This window comes from Macrobrachium rosenbergii, chromosome 36 (genome assembly GCF_040412425.1).
Source record: "Macrobrachium rosenbergii isolate ZJJX-2024 chromosome 36, ASM4041242v1, whole genome shotgun sequence".
Lineage (NCBI taxonomy): Eukaryota > Metazoa > Arthropoda > Malacostraca > Decapoda > Palaemonidae > Macrobrachium > Macrobrachium rosenbergii.
Window position 1 is genome coordinate 18,558,586 of NC_089776.1, and position 18,283 is coordinate 18,576,868.

General features: G+C 37.2%; 1 pseudogene; it reads left to right on the forward strand.

Annotated features, from left to right (window-relative positions):
• Positions 1–1,484: 1,484 nt before the first annotated feature.
• Positions 1,485–13,231, forward strand: LOC136824992 (uncharacterized; annotated as a pseudogene).
• Positions 13,232–18,283: the final 5,052 nt, after the last annotated feature.

Genomic DNA, 18,283 nt, shown 5'->3' on the forward strand with positions numbered 1-18,283 from the left:
TAAGTCATCTATATATATATATATATATATCATCATTTCAGCCTTCAAAAAGTCTTTTGTTGGATGTTTTTGTCTCCTCGGTTTCTATCCTCCGCTGTTCTTTCTGGACACCCCGGTTTATAAACACATCTCGCCAGGGTTATATAGCCCAAAGATAATCATGGTATTTAGATAGCCGCCCTGACCTTGAAGACTATAAGCCAGTCATTTTGAGTTAGAGATAGAGAGATATATATTTAAACATCTAATGCTATGGACTAAAAGAGGAAAAGGAGAGTAAGAAAATAAGCCAGAGAGTTAGAGAGAGAGAGAGAGAGAGAGGACTAAAAGAGAGAGAAAAAAAACCGAGAGAGAGAGAGAGAGAGAGAGAGAGAGAGACAATTTTTATAATTAAGAGAAAAATGTACAACGACAGCAAAGGAAATAGCACTGAAAAACCGCTAACATGAGCACATACAACCCAATAACAATAGCAAAATCGAGAGTAACCAGAGAGATCATGTTTCTATAAATGTCATAGCAAAAAAAAGTCCTGCTTTCACATCTAGAAACAAAACCTTTTGATGCCCGGCTGCCGGAGGACCTTAAAGAAATAATCCAGTCAGCTTACACCTAACTACCACCTCCACACACAAGAATATCACTGAAATTCAACAGTTACTTTGTGAAATATCCGGTGGATTGCCATATAAACAAACATACCTGAAAACTTAAGGGAAAACCATTTGGTGCGTTAATCCTTTCAAGGTGAAAGGACGAGACTCAGATCTTCGTGTTAGTCTGGCCATGTGGAAAGAATGGAAGATGACGGGCTGGTGGGATGAGGAAATAATTCGATGATGTTCGGAGGTACGAGGAGGTAAAGTTTAGAAAGAAGCTGGAAAGATGTGGTGTGAAAGAAAGGCCTTAACATCCAGTTGGCACGAGATTGCATGGGGCGGTTCGACAGGATGATGATGAGCATTTTCTGTTTTTTTTTTTTTTTTTTTTTTTATGAATGGCTAATATTATGGAAGTTTTCTGCTCAGCGTTGTCTTTCACGATTTCGCAGTCTAAGCATAATGTGGCAGTGACGGTTGTTTTGTTTTTCTTCTGCTAGAGAAAACTACTTAATGTTGTGCATATATATATATATATATATATATATATATATATATATATATATATATATATATATATATACACTCGTGCGTGAAGTGTCTGTAACTATATATGCGCACATGTCATGGTAAACTTTTGAGAGAGAGAGAGAGAGAGGTATGATTCAAGGTCATCTCAATCTCACTTGCAATTATCTTGTTTATCAATAAACATCTTTCCCACATTGTATGGTTGTGTGTTTGCCTGCCTTTGTGCATTGATTCTATTCTTTCAGTAGTAAGCTCTACATTAGTCTACAAGTATATAGAAATATTCTCATACGGAACATGAACAACTAAAGCTAACCAAGCGACGAGTGAAAGTACGACATCCAACGACAGTGAGTCAAAAACCACGGGACGGTTGCCCTCTCCTCGCAGGCATCAGCCAGTGAGTGTAGTTCCACACTGGGAGGAGGAAGCTCGGCGCTCGACCCTTGAGGCTGTTGTGTTAAAAAGGGATCTATAAATAGTAGGTATATGGGTGGCTTTGTTGTCCATTTTCAGTTTTAGTGACGTTTCAACTCTCGTCTATGTTTCCGGTGATGTTTATTATTTTACTGGTGTTTTTGGTGGTGTTCAGAACTCGCCCATGTCTTCCCTTTGGTCAAACGTTCTCGGAACGTTAACGGGATTCCTGTATGGCAAGGTGTATAGTTAATTTTGCTGAATTCCGGAGTGGGGCCTTTAATAAGCATAAAATCTTTCAGAAAATAAGTGCAAGTGGCTATTCTGATTCAGCATATAATGATGATTTTTCTTCACTTATTTTCCTTATAATATAATTAGACGTTTGTGAATGAACCCATTATTTGGAACATAACTAGGGTGGCCATTAATTTGAGATGTGAAAGGGGGACACGCGTATAAATTAACAAGTATGTATAAGCTATGCATAAGCATAACCCTAATATATTATATATATACATATATATATATATATATATATATATATATATATATATAGAGAGAGAGAGAGAGAGAGAGAGAGAGAGAGAGAGAGAATTACAGAATTACAGAATTACAGCTGCTTGATCTTTTCATTCTGACAGATAGAGAGAGAGAGAGAGAGAGAGAGAGAGAGAGAGAGAGAGAGAGAGAGAGAGAGAGAGAGAGAGAGAATTACAGAATTACAGCTGCTTGATCTTTTCATTCTGACATATGAGATTTATTCTTAAAAAAATTATATATTTAGATATATGTATACACACATTTGAATAAATGAGAGTATGATTCTGTCAGCATTTATTCAGAGCAAGTGTTACTTTCAATGGTAAAATATATGCTTTGATAGCATAAAAGGGAAACTATAGACATGATTCTACGAATAGTGAAACAAAACAAAAACATTTTTACATTAACCATTACTCTTGAATGTATTTCTGGCTTGATTTTATTTTCCTAAGGAGTGAGGGTTGAGTTTTAAGATAATCAGAAAAGTCAGAGCAACTCAAGTCGAAATTGCATTTTACTTTTAGTGCAGACCTCAGTGCAGTTACCTGCAGCTTTTCTGTGATGTCCAAAAGTTTTTCATTTGAGAGAATACTCTCTCTGCAGGAGCACTGGACCCAGGGAGACACAGGCAAAACTCAACAAACTTTGAAATGTTTTTAAAAAGATTATTTTATATTACGAAAATGTGAGAAAATCTCTAACCATTTCTTATCCACTTCCGAATCCTTGTCTTTCCATTCTTGGATCTTTTCATACGTCAGAAACTCTTTAACATACGTAACCTCATCAAAAAGTTCGTTGCCATCCAATGTAAAATCAGGTTTTGTCTCTTGAATAAAATTTAGTACTTCTTGAACTTGAGACCAGGATACTGTTTTCTTTTGAAGAAGGATCCAACTACACTTTTAAAATGTCCTACATCATGCCCTTTCCCTTCTGAATCTCGAAGCATCTTATGATTGGGATAAATGGCTTATTTCTAACTTAGATTTTTCACTTCCAAAATATTAACCTTGACAACATGGCAGGGCAAAAAGTATCTAACCAGTAAGGGACACAATTTAATATTTCGGTGATTAGAGCAGTCACAATATAACGTCACACAATTTATCTGAGACAAATCCTCTTTTAAGGATTGTAAGGCGTGAGGCAGGAAAACATTGTTCAAAATTGCCTCCGTTTTGGTGCGAGCGCATGCAAACGAATTGTCAAAACACTTTTTAATAAGTTTGGAAGTGCAATCCATATAACGGAATGAAAAGTTGTGTTGCATTGCACGATAAGCCCAAGTTCCTTCTGCTGCCGCCAAATTCTTTTCTTCTTCTCCAAATCCTTCCTTCTGTAGGAATATGGTCACTGACTTGCTTGAAGAGGCGGAGGCACCAGCACGTTTATGCCTACTAGTCTTTAAATGACGTTCAATATATTTTCCACCATTTGTCATCGAAAAGTACGACATGCACTTTAAACACTTGACATCACTTTCACTTTTTGCTTTTCCTATGAAAGGATATTCTCTTTCTAATTCTGTATTGAAAGTCCACTTCCTTTTGGATGCCACGATGTCGTCCTCTTTGGAGTGTTGCTTGATTGCTAATCGACTACCAACACATAGCAGCTGGACCTAACCATACAGGGACTAGCGCAAGAGCACAACTCATACATTCCACGACCTAGCTATGGTGCAGCAAGAGCCTTAGAGGTTTCGGGAAAAAATATCTTAACTCTTATCTTTTGGCAATCAGCAGTTTATTACGATTTGCACATGCAATAGGGAACACAAGGCGGGGAAATTCCGTACGTCCCCCGAAGGCAGTGATTTTTTGGGGAACAGAGATTCGATATGGGGGGCTGTCCCCCGCAAAGAGGGACGTCTGGTCACCCTAAACATAACAGATGAAAAATAAATACTGTTCTTATTACCAAAACGAAAAGTATTTTATATTCAAATCCTCACATGTCGAACAGCTATGCAAGGAAATGAAATACAATCAGAACTGTAAATGCGCGGATGTAAATAAAATCAGAACTGTAAATGCGCAGATGTAAATCAAATTATCGCTGAACTCCAGGGTTACTGTGATTCTCAGACTAACAAGAAAAAAAAAAAGTACCATGCACGATGGCCTACACCTGGTGTCCTCGACCTTGGCTCCATGGAAAATTAACCCTACTGTAACCTCATTCAGCTGTCAATGACTAATCGAACAGGATGTATTTAATAATTAATACACCGAATAAAATTAATGTACAATTTTTTTAATGAATTAGCCTTGATTTATAATCACTGTATTCTATGGCAGGTTAATGAGGTTCGGGTTGATGGCCTGAAAACTCAGCAGGCACCTGGTTCACTTAATGGTAGCTTGATTTGCTCAAGGAGTACTTGATTAACGCGGAGATTACTTAGTTCACTTAAGGGAACTTGTTAACTTAAATAGCACAGAGCTAAGCTGCTGTTATGTGATTCAGTCAGGGGTATTTGGTTTACTTTTGGGTAATTTGGTTAACTCAGGGAGCACCTGGATAACTCAGAGGTACTTGATTCAATCAAGAGTAACTCGGTCAGCACAGGGAGTAGGCCTACTTGACAGTCTCAGAGATAATGGGTTCAATTAAGAGATGTTCAATTAACTCAGTATGTACTGTGTTCATTCAAGGAGTGTTTTGCTTAATTCAGGGGGTACATGGGTCACTGAAGGAGTGCATGGTTAACTCAAAGGGCACATGGTTAATTCAAAAGGCAGTTGATTAACTCAGGGTAATTTGGCTCACTTAAGGAGAACTAGTTGAATCTGAGGTATTTGGTTAACTTATGGGGTACTTCGTTCTCTCAAGGATTACGAGGCTAACTCAGGGGGTTACTGGTCCACTTGCCTCAGTTAAGGATCACTATATTAACTAGGGTTATTTATTTTATATCTAAGTGTACTGATTCACTCAAGGAATACTTGGTTAAACCATAGAATTCTAAATTATTGCAGAGGTTACAATGATTAGTTAAAAGGTGCCTGGTTAATACTAGGGACACTTTGCTCACTCAAAGGGACACTTGGTATTTGGTTAACAGAGGGGTATTAGTAACCCTGGTGGGTACTTGATTCACTGGAGGGTTAGCTGGGTTTGCAATACACACACACACACACACACATATATATATACAGGGTGTAACACGACTTTTTGCAAATATTTTGGGAAATGAAAGAAAAAGTCATTCTGAGCAGAAAATGTTATTAAACATGTGCATTCTAAGGCTTCGTTTGTCGTTGAGGTGAATTTTTAAAATAACCGTCATCATTAAACGGGCAACCCATTTGCCTAATGCGCCTCATCAACCCTTCCTCCCTATATCTCTGACTATTCATTCCGACATCCCGTACGCGTCATATTACTTGTCCGTTTAATGACAACAGTTATTTTAAAAATTCATCTCACCCACAAATGAAGCCTTAAAATGTATATGTTTATAGAACATTTTCTGCTCAGAATGATTCAATCATTTCCCAAAATATTTGTATGAACTCGCGTTACACCCTGCATATATATATATATATATATATATATATATATATATATATATATATATATATATATATATATATATATATATATATATATATATACAGACTTATGTACATACATATATACATATTGAGGAGTAAAAGTATGAGGAGAAAACTTGGTTAATTGAACCCCAAAAAATTTTTGTCACAAAAGATTCTCCATAATACATGGATAAATAAAGATCTAAACGACAGGAAGATTGAAGGAAGGTCTGTAGTAGACTTTGTTAAGTGATGGAGTACTTGAATAACTCAGGGAATACTTGATTCTCTTAAATGTACTTGATTAACTGAGGGAGTGCTTGATTCTCTTAAAGGTATTTGGTTAAATGAGGCAGTATTTAAATAACTCATGGGATACTTGGTTTGTTTTAGGGTACCTGGATAACTCAGTTGGTAGATGGTTCATTCCAGGTACTTGGTTCACTAAAGGGTAACATGGTAAACTCAGGAGATATTTTGGACACTGAAGTAAACTCAGATGGTATGCGTTTGGTTAACTCAGGGATACTTGGTTCTCTGGAAGGGTACTTGCATCAGTGGATACTTGGTATGAAAAAGGTTGAGAACTTGTCTGATCTACAAACTGTAATTTTTACTTTTCTTGTAGTCCTTGTTATTGCAAAAATTAAAAAGAAGTAGACAGAGTTGATCAGATTTAAGAAGACTTAGTCTAGACTGGTAAAGAACATAAATCAATCATTATTTAATTTATATATATTTGTCTTGACCTACCCATTTTGGCAAAACATTCACCTTTCTTGTGATATGAATATGTCTGTGTAAGAACTTGACCTTCAAATCGGTATGTATTACGGATCAGCTCTTGTTTTATTTAGCTGTTTATTTAAGACAATAATAATGATATAATTTTTTATGTTTTAATGAAAATGGGCATTAGATGGAACAATCTTATTTTTGTTGTAAAAACATTCTATGACGAAACGAGCTAGACAGGGCAACTAGCTTTCTAAGTGAGCAGGTATATCGGCAGTATGGGTACTGTCAGTACTGCATATCGCTATCTCCTAAAACTGGCCTATTTAAGCTATGTGTACGTATACCTATGTCAGTTCTGCCCTTGGCATTTGTGGTCAAGGAATGATGAATCTTTATGCTCAAGGTTAAGGCTGGCTAAAGTTTAAAAATGGAAACTCTTGACCTGCCTAGTTTCTGTAATCCTTCCCAGGATCTATACTAACTCATATTCTCATGTATTATTTAGGTAACGTCTACCTTCTATTATTGGTCCCTTCCTGTAAGCTGTTTCCTTTCTTTCCTTGTAATACGAAAGTTTATTTAGGTCAGCATTCTCGTGCCTCACAGCATGCTGCAACCAAAGATTTGCCATTTTCAGAACAACTTACTGTAGTAGGATGTTGCTGACTTTCTTATCCTACATACGGCGCTGTGATTGCAACTAAATGCGTGTATAACATGGTGAAACTTATCTAAACAACGTTTTATCAATTCTTGGTCCTTTTGATGTTACAATATGGTATAAATACGACAAACTATTAACTGTCATTGCAACACGTATGTCATCAACCAAGACGAATAGATACCCTCTGACACATAACCATCTACTTATCTATGCAAAATCATAGATTTCAGCAACTTCTAGAGGCTAATCTCACCTCTTGATAAAATGAAAACCAGTTACTTTCTTTCATTGTATAGGTCGCTGAGAATGTTATCATTAATATTAATAAAAGATTTCCATCATTACAGAGGGGATTCTGCATTATGAGAGCAAATGGTGTTTTTATGATACTATATCTTTTTATGATACTATATCTTTTTATGATACTATATCTTTTTATGATACTATATCTACAGACTATTTAGTGACTTCCCAGGACAATATTGGCAAGATATTATTTTTTACACAATGAATTTCCTGAGCAACATTATCTAGATATTATCTTTAGAGAAATAGTTTCTGACAAAATATTTTGTATAGTGTTTCGTAATGATTTTCAGTGGACAAATGAAGGTTTTATGCAAGCTACTTAATCTGTTTACCAATGATGATCATTTTTGATTGTAACACCATTGCTTTGGAAAAACTGATCGACCAAAAAATCAATTACACATGTTTTCCTAAGCTGGTTTTATTGATTCATTTTATCAGAGTTTTCTTTTGTACGAGAAAGCATATCCTTGACTATGTATTTAGATTTGCAAGAATAAACTGATTTTGTTACGGACAACTTTGTTGGTAACTTGTGGCAATCTTTGCCAGTCGATGACGTCAGCATAATGAAGAAAACCAGCTTTTATGGGATTTTGTTCTTACAAGATTATCTTCCTTATATTTTTCTTAAGTATAGATGGAGTATATAGGATTCCTGATAATGGATCCTTCATTATCAGGTATTCTGAATGATTCTATCATGAAACTAAATATTTCTCTATAACCTTCCAGTGGCATCCCCTGAAAAGCAGACCATCACACCTCAAAGCCTGATCACCGAAGAACATGTTAAGGAAGCCCTTAAATCCGACAAAGGAGGTGATGCTCTTCTGAAATCCTGGAAGGTTGTTGACTTCACCAAACCAGGGGATAATTATGCTTGCATAGTTACGAGTGTAGAAGTCAGTTACCTTAAGAACGACGAAGACTGTGAAGTCACTTACATCGTCAAACTTAATAGTCTCAGGAATCTTGAAGGTTTTCTGGAATTAACGCCGGTCATGTTTGAGAAAGAGGGAAAGTTTTATCAAGAAATTTTACCCGCGTTAAATGAGGCATTACATTCTGCAGGACAAGAACCTCTTCACCTTCCTAAATGTTTCCATGTTGTCGTGGAACATGATAAAGAGCAAATTTACTTTGAAGATTTAAGAGCGAGAGATTTCAAAATGTTTGATAGAAGGAAAGGTATGGGTAAAGATCACGTTGTCCTTGTTTTGAAGGAAATTGCTAGACTACATAGTGCCTCATATCTCTTGATGAAGACGTATAAGGAAGGGGACACCGCCACGGCAAAATATGAATTTCTCTCAAAAGACTGGTTAACCTTTACACCCCAAGCTAAAGATTTATTTGTACCGATGTTTCACAAGGAGATTGATACTGGGGCAATGATGTTGGAAAAAGTAGGTGGATATGAGACTACCATTGACTGGATGAAATCATTTAAAAGTGAAGTGGAGGATGTTCTTGGTGCTCAAATGCAAAGTGAAAAATTCAACACGATATGCCATGGGGACTGTTGGAACAACAATATTCTTTTTAGGTAAGTAAAAGGTGTTGAATCTTAAGAGATATTGTTTACTTTGAGTCTCTATGCATGAACTGTTATTTAGGAACTGGAAGCCTAAGGTGACGAAACCCCTAGTTATGACTAGATTGTACTGTGGTGACGAAATCCCCCAGTAATGTAGAGATGTTAACCACGCAGATAGAAGCATATTTCTATTCATCATACTTTGGCTGTTCCTGACCTTTGTTCATCGAGTGAATGGAAAGAGAACATCAGTAATTCAAAGTATCTCCTTCTGCTGCTACTCACACCTCTTAAATCGAATATGAATTACTTCATTTTGTCTGTTTTTATGGGGCTTGGAAAGGAGATTTCCAAAATTAAGGATTAAAAAGTAGATCTTGATCTTTCATCTTATCAAAAGATATAAATAAATACAACAAGATTTTAAACTACTTTTGCAACTACAACTTTTTATTTTTTCGAATGTGAAAAAGCAAGAGACCTCAGTGTTTTGAACTGTGCGCTTTGGCCCTCTATCAAATAAGTGTTCTGAACTGTGCGCTTTGACCCTCTGTCAAATGAGTGTTCTGAACTGTGCGCTTTGACCCTCTGTCAAATATCTTCTTATGTTGATGTCGTATAGAATACAAAAAAGTGCTTGTTTTTATTGAAGGTCTACTCGATAATATCATTCATTATTCATATTTGGGCATAATACTGGTTTCTTCCCTATGATATTCTTAGGTTCAACACAATCAAAAGAGAAGTGGTCTTTCAAACCTTTCAAAGTGTAATAATTTTGACGTAACCTATGACTCCACCAAAATTTATGAAACTATATTCATTTCCTAATTCTTATGAAACCTATAACTAATTAATCTGGATTACCGATACGTTTTCCGAAAGGCACTATTTACAAAAACCTGAGTTCCTGTCTACATTGTCTTTTGCTCTGCTGAACTTTGGAGAATCTTATTCTCCTGCTCCTGATATCTCCAGGGCATTTAACGAAGTGGTCAAAGAGATCTGTTAGCCAAGCCTACTTATTTCTCGACTCCTCTTAGGAGACTCATAAGTAGCGGTGTTCGTCACGATTCTCCTTTCAGACATTCTTTATCTCTTCCTTTTGTGATGCCCATTTTCAGCCTACTCATTTTATGAGTACGACTTCGCTGGTCATTCATTCAACCTTTCAAGAAGTGTTACCGCCACTGAAAGTAGGATTTTCTTCCTTCTACTTCGTATTAGTTTTTTTTCTAGAGCAATCCCGTTTTTGTCAGCCTAGTTGGATGGAGACCCAGTAACTTTTTCAGTGGTAGGTTTTCCCATCTCTTATAATTTCCGTGACCAAATTCCCCGGTTTGATGTCAATGAAGCCCAGCCTTTGAACATTTTACACGTTTCAAATCATGATCTTGGAATGATCATGTCGTTTTAATTATTAAGGTTTCTGCTATAAAGATGTCTGTTTTAATTTAGTATAGAATCCTACTCTCTCATTTTCCATTTGAGTGGAAAACAGGCACTGGTCTCATAACAACTGTCCACTTAATGTTTTCTCAGCAGGTTGCTTATCGAATTAATGGAATTTTTTTTACTCGTTGCAGGCAATATTTCTCAGCAGCATGGTAGGGCCATTGTTTCTCTTGTGTTTTGATCATGCTGCTGAATTGAGGGAAAAGAGACAGCGGCCAGCAGCTCTTAGACACGTAGCTCTGACAACCACCTCATTCTAAGCTTTCTGCGATAAAAGCAGCAATCCAACTTTTCTTCCGTTCAATGACCATTTCTTTTCCCACGCTGCTTGGGATTAAACCATTTCCATGCCTTAACGTATTTGTGATTCCAAAACTTATCCTCTTTTAAAAGACAGGGCTTTCATCTCTGAGTTCAGACTCAACGAAAATAACTGACTAAATTTGCTCGATCAATCAACCTTTAAATATAAAAAAGATTTATACTCTGAGTGGACGTAACTTCTCGATGACTCTTGTACATGAAAGATCGGTAGGCCTACCGAGCTTGGTATGCCTTTAGGGGTTATTGTTTCTTTGAGCATTTATAATTATTGTAATGAAATATAAGCTTCATTATCAGCAGTGTTTAATATTTTTGTCTGGTATAGAACATGTTGAAATGATGTCACTGTATCTTTTCTGCAATTCCTACTCTTGTTAAAAAGAAACTCACAAACTGGCTAATATCCCCCCAAAAACAAGAAGAAGAAAAACTGGAACCATAACATTGCTTAACAACTCTTTCAGATACGATGCTGAAGGTCATCCGATTGAAGTGATGTTGGTGGACCTTCAGCTATGCCGGGAGGCGTCCTTAGCAACTGACCTGAACTACTTCCTTTACACCAGCTTGACCGGAGACGTGAGGAAACCTCATCTTGGCTCACTTCATGTCCGTGTACCATTCCTCCTACAAAGAAGTGCTCAAAGGGGGTCGCTTGCCGATGTACTTTACCCAAGAGGATCTTGAGAGAGAATTTCGTGGCAAGAATAAATATGGTTTGCTCTTCGCCTTCATGATCTTGCCGGCTTTGATGATGGAACCTGGGGAGGTCCCTGAATTCACCGACAAAGACATGGAAACTCTTGCGATGGAATTCAGAGCGATAGCTCTTGATCACCTGGACACGAACCCTATGTTTAAACCTCGTTTCCTGTCGGTCTTTGATGAACTCAAGGAAACGGGACTGATACCCTGAAAACTGGTAAATATTTTCTGAGTTCAGTTTTGGTGACATTCCATTGTTGTTCACAAAAAGCAACGTACTTTATGTGTATCCATTTTATTCCGAAACACTTATGATTGCCAAAAATCGTATATTTTCATGTTAAGAAATCTTAGCATCAAAGAAAAATATAATATTCGGTAGCATATACTTCAGCGCATTTGGTACCACTGTTCAGTCATTTCTTAGTGATGTGTGGGGTCTAGTTTATAAGTCTACAAGAATGATTGGAAATTTGCCTAGAATTTGTTTAACTAAATAATGAGTGATTCTCTTTTATATAATATTAAACTTTTGTTTGTTACCATGATTCAGGCTCTGCTTTGAATATTCCATGACGTCATAATCTAGGTATATCGTCACATCAGTGATGAATATTTCTTTTCCGGAAAAAGGCTTTCACTTTCATAGTCTCTTCAGAGAGCAAAATATTTTTTACTAGAGAATGACTTATAAATGTATTGAATGTATTGATATTTAATTATCAATAAAATCAAGTTATGGAAATGACAACTTATGTTACCAACCAAGTTAGATTCCACTACAAGTAATTACATTCTCATTAAAAATGACGTCTTATTAAATAAATAATCTTTTGAGAGTTTCTATCTATCAGTCGTTGCTGTGGTTAGACTGTATTTCAATGCATGATAAGTATGACACACATACATTTCATAATACTAACAGGATGCATGAAACTTTTAAAAACCTCAGATAATTCAGATTTTGATCGCAGTGCCTACATTCTAGAATATTCAAAATAAATTCAAATAAACTCACAAGAAAGACAGTAACAGAAATTGCACTGAGACATTATAAAGAATCCAGAAGAGTGCATTGTGGTTTAAGTAAAGGTAACCTTTTCTGTTTACAATACAGGCAAATTTAGAAAGGAGAGTGGATAGGATTAGTTGTATCATAAACGCGATACGATTCAAGAGGAGGAACAGGAGTGAAAAATTATATAAGGAAATAATTCGTTCCAAGGCTTTCTTGATATCCTGTTGATATTTACAGTAATTACGTCCATTCTGGAAACCCTCGATCACTGAACTGCCTGTATTTACAGTAGGCTGCAGTTCTTCACTGGATGGGTCGATATCGTACTCGCCTAGCACTCTCCTAGGCCCGCGTTCGATTCTCCGGCCGGCCAGTGAAGGATTAGAGGAATTTATTTCTGGTGATAGAAATTCATTTCTCGGTATAATGTGGTTCGGATCCCACAATAAGCTGTAGGTCCCGTTGCTAGGTAACCAGTTGGTTCTTAGCCACGTAAAATAAGTCTAATCCTTCGGGCCAGCCCTAGGAGAGCTGTTAATCGGCTCAGTGGTCTGGTTAAACTAAGGTATACTTACAGTATAGGCTTGCTGCATCACTTACCCTGAAGGCGAACATTTTGAGTGACAACATTTCTGGTAAGCTTCATATGGAAGGAGTTTTTTGATCACTACAAATGCATTGCACAGATTAAGAAAAGCAAATGAAAGCTATCCATTATTACTAACTTAAGAATTAAGTACCTCATCAATTTCTGGAGTATGAACTTCAAGAAATTAAATTTATAAAGTCTATTTAATTTTGTTGTATGCATTTATCAATATTAAAGTATATATGTAGTCAGTGGTTGTTTTATTGGCTGGTTGAAACAACACCCAAGAAATGTTCTTTGTCCCAACACAAGACCGGCCCTACATCCAGCCTCGGGTGAAAATATCACCTTCGAGGAAATCAGTTGTTCAGTCCCAGAAATTCTAACTTTTGACGGGGATACAGAGACTTCTACTGTGACTTCCCTTAGAGCCACCCCCCCCCCCGCCAAAAAAATAATAAAAAAAAGTGCTGTATTCATCAGCAGAATCAGGGTATCACGATTTCAAAGGAACAAACAAATGTGAAACAGCCGCAAGTATTACATTGCGCTCCTACCTAAACTACTTCTTACTGTTAAGTCTTGAAGACTGGATGCAAACACTTTCTCGCTTTTTTTAAAAAAGATTTGTTATTCTGGCTCCTTAACAAATATATCGTTTGAAAAGACACAGTGCATATATCATATTTATTTTTGAAGAGAAATAAAGATTACTGTAACTTTAATTAAGGGTAAAAATGGCACGTTTTCTCTACAAGTATTTATAGAAAACACAAAAGGAAGAATTTGCTTTTAAGGGGCACTTAAGGCAGAGGTTGGTGGGGCCCGTAACTTCTGATGGCAGAGTGGTAAACTGCCTTATTCACCTTCAGAAGAGATTTATCGAGTGGTATGATTGCTACGAGTTGAAGGTGCAAAAATATCCTTTAAGATTTATTTTTGACAACGATGTTGTAGCTCTGCAACAGACATGAAATTATGTTTGCACAGACTATAATTATGTGTGGCACCACAGACGATAATGGGAAGAACGACATCACTGGAGGTGGACCTTTGACTACACAGCTAAATGACCCTGTTAGACCGCGCAGTACTAGATTCCCAAAGTGGTTTGGAAAATGGAATTTTTATGGTCCAGCAATCACGCCTCTAGAATGCATTGCTTGCCTGCGTGTGTCATAGGCAGGAGGTGTGGCCCTGGTCGCATATTCCCCAATTGTATTATGGTTCGGGACCTTCCCTGAAAAAAGAGGGGCGCAATATCTTAAAAACTAACCATAGAATCATCTTGAAAATAATCTCAATACGTTTACCACGCCCAAAGTTCTAATGAGCGTGGTTATTTGAAGTACCCTAACCTAACCTAACCTAAACTAGAGGCATGGCAAAAAAAACCGAGGATCCCGGCCCGGTCCTTGTCGTTTCGGCCGTAACATCCAAGACAAAGCAAGACGATAGGGTTTATGGTATTTACCGTTATGTTTATGGTATTTACCGTCGTTATTTGGTGTTTTACGTATATCCCCGAGGGGCTGGTACTAAACACGGCGCCCATTTTGCACGTAAACGTGCTTACGGCCTAAATGGCTTGCGGCCGAAACGACCCGAACTCGTGTGGCCTGCCCCAAGATGTTAGTAAACAGTTGAAAGGATGTCGACCTCTCGACATCTGCGGTATCTCGTGACAATGAACTAGACCTCTCAATCATTCAGCTCAAGATCAGCTTCCGGAAAACTGGCATGATATGGATAACATCATCATATATATATAATAATAATTGTACTTCTGCACGTTCGTATGACTCACTTTACTTTATGACTTCCAACAGAGAACCATCTGCATTAAACAGATGTTGAAGAAAGAGAGCGAGAAGCAGTGAGAGAGAAATGACTATATGGAGAAGGTACCATTAATCAACACATATATATATATATATATATATATATATATATATATATATATATATATATATATATATATATATATATATACACACATATATATATATATATATTAATGGTTCCTTCTCTATTTAGTAATATATATATATATATATATATATATATATATATATATATATATAGAGAGAGAGAGAGAGAGAGAGAGAGAGAGAGAGAGTAAAATTTCTTTTGGATTTCGGAGACGGAGCCGATGCATTGTTATATTTCCAAAACGCTTTCTTTTCAAGTATATTTAATGGGAATAAATTCACTTGGGGATTCCGAGGATCCATGAATCAGCAAAGGCTGTTGTGGAATTCTATAAAGAACTCATAAAGTTCCCAGAGCCACTTTTCCCATAAAGCTCACCAATACAGTCCTGGGTTAATTCACAGGTTCTTGGAATCCTCAAGTCAGTTTCCCATGAGACAGTTTTTCTAAAGAAGTATTCTAGAACTGTGGTGACACCATTCAAAGAAAATTATTATTTGTACATAGCATAAGTTCTTATGAAACAAGCCAATGTGTCATTTTATTCATATTCTTTAATGACCTATTAGGGAGACAATCTGCGGCAAACTGGTGATAAATTAAAGAATGATAAATATGCCCGTGAAATTTGTTTTCCCAAATCTGTAAACAATGAAAAAAATGTGATAGTTTATTAGTTGGATGTAACTTTAGAACTAAAGTAATTAAACCGTGTTGTTGACAGTGCTATCAGATATTCAAAAAATTAGTTATCAAAAAGTAGTCACTGAACATAAATGAGACTTTCATCGTCTTTAAATAAGCCCACAGAAAATGGGTTATATTTACCGATAGAATTTGGACCCAATTTTCTCCCAATTTTTGAACAGTTAAAATAAAAGAAAAAATATTTTTTGAACAGTTATAATTATGTAGAGATGACCACTACATTTATAAACATGTAGTTGTTACATGCATTTTCCTATTGACATTAAATTACCGTAAAAGATCTAATAAGGCCAAAGGCACCCATCCCCCTGCACCCCACCCCGCTGCCACCTCCCACGCTCTCCCAGGTGTCGTCCACTCGAGAGCTTTCCCAATGCTTCCAATACAATGGTTCCCCGTATTCGTGACCGGCAGCCTGCGGCTGCTATTGCTGCGTGGTCGCTCAACTACAGGGTGCCCAACAAAAAACCATGAAATTTGGTAAAGTTTACTCAATTGTTGGAAACATAAAACAGTTGTTGTTAACAAAAACATAATTAAAACAGAACAAATGCACAAAAGTTAGATGTGGTGTTCAAAATGCTTTCCGTGGGCAGCTGCACAACGACGTAGACGGTCTAGGCTACTTCCAGTCGCCCTTTGGATGACTTCAAGGGGGGTATTGCTCTAAGCTTCCATCAACAGAGTTTTTAAGGATTGCAGGTCTTTGTCCTCTCTCCTCCGTAACTGAAGCTGATGTAACAGTAAACCCCACATGGTAAAATCCATTATGTTGAGATCTGGACTTTCTGAGGGCCCTTCGTTAGGTTTCAATGAAGTCGGGAGTATTGGCTCTGAGCCAGGCAACAGTGTGTAAAATACATACCGTAATGTGAATCTAAGACTTCCCGTTTTTTTGTGGGGCACCCTGTATTTCCTGTCGAAGCTCAAGCTTAATTCCATCCTCAAGGTCTTATTTTCTCTCTCGCTGCCTCTGACCTTCGCTAGATGTCACCCTCGCATGGCCTGCATTTCGTAGTTTATATATGCTAACATTTATGATATTGTTCTTCATTCTTACCTTTTCAGCGTTTTTTTTTTTTAAGTAAATCCATGGCGTCATTCCTCTCCCAGAATTTCCAGGCTCTTTTCGCGCCTGTCAGGAAAATTCGTTGCACCAGATTCCTTGATCCAACCCAGTCTTTGAATATTAGAATCAAACACTATCCGTTATGCTTCTAGCAATGATAAGAATTTATTTGAGCTTAGACGTCCGTACATTTATATGTCGATATTTGGTATTCTGATTAAGCCAAAAGGAGAGAAATCTGCTGATCACTTACCATAATCAGGCAAGTGTAAATGCTACAACGAACTCTTGACTAGACTCTCATGTCTCACGAGTGTCCGGTCAGTTTTACTTTCGTCTGTTATTTATCCGTGGATGGGACTGAAGCCTGGCCATCATGTTGTGTAACATACACGACCTCCTTAAAGCCCCGCCCCTTGAGTGTTCGCGGCGTCCGTATTATACGGTCGTGCAGAAATGGATTCCGCATTCCCGCAGTGGTATGTGACCCCACGATTTTTTAAACATTCCCGTCGTACGTGTAACTTCATTCTCCAAATTATATTTCAATACGTATTGTATTCACAAAGCCTAGTCATCTGATGGCGAAACCAGTGAGAATAAACTCGGTTTCCACAGGGGGATTCGAACATACGCTATGAAGAATAGAAATTATGAAAGCCACCTTAGGCATTGTCACAGGGGTACAATTTAGGCATGTTTTTGCTGCATAGCGATGCCAGAGTTTGCCCAAGGGAGCCAGAAGATGCTGCAAAAGTGAAGGGTGTTACGTTCGTCATCTTGCAGACAGAGGTCGCCATCTTCGTTGAGGCAGGAGTGCAAAAGGAGGCCTGTCCAATACCTTCCCCAGCCAACACCGATACAAATGTAACCAAAAGATTTGAAATGTTACAAACCTTAAATAGCAGCGTTATTTTTATATAATGTAATCTACGAACGACAATTTCCTTTGATGATGAGACATGGCTTAAACAATTTCCAGTTTTAGAAATAGGGCAGGCCTATGGCATATAGCCCACTCTATTCGAGCCAGTTCTACAGAAGACTAAGGTATACTTAACTTCTACAGAAGACTGTTCAGTGCATCTGAAACTAAACTTTGGATAAGCATTGCCCTTGAAAAAAAAAAAAAATGAGAGGTGATACTAGTTTACAGCAAAAGATATTTCGGCCCGTGTGACGGTATGAGAACCGTTTAGTACTAGGCAGAGCATCACAAGATTCCGGAAAGAAACATCGTCTGCATATATCGCCTTTATCCTCCAGAACTGATTCATGGAAGGACTATGGTAGCAGGGTAATGAAATTAACAATATCGTTAATCACTATTTAACATAATATAATAACTGAATGTAATCTGTAACCGTCAGTTAAATAAGAAAGAAATATCTCTTGTATCGGGACATGCATAGATGAGTGGAAGTCTGATTGAGATATAAATAAATATTTTTTTCCTCATTTACTGCTATTTATCATTAATATCAACGTCAGTACTGTGTCGAATCTGAAGTGTAGCATTAGGATTCGATAAGCTCAAGTTGCAATGTCTGTATTACTGTGTCAAAAGCGTTTGACTAATCTTGAAAACGATCTC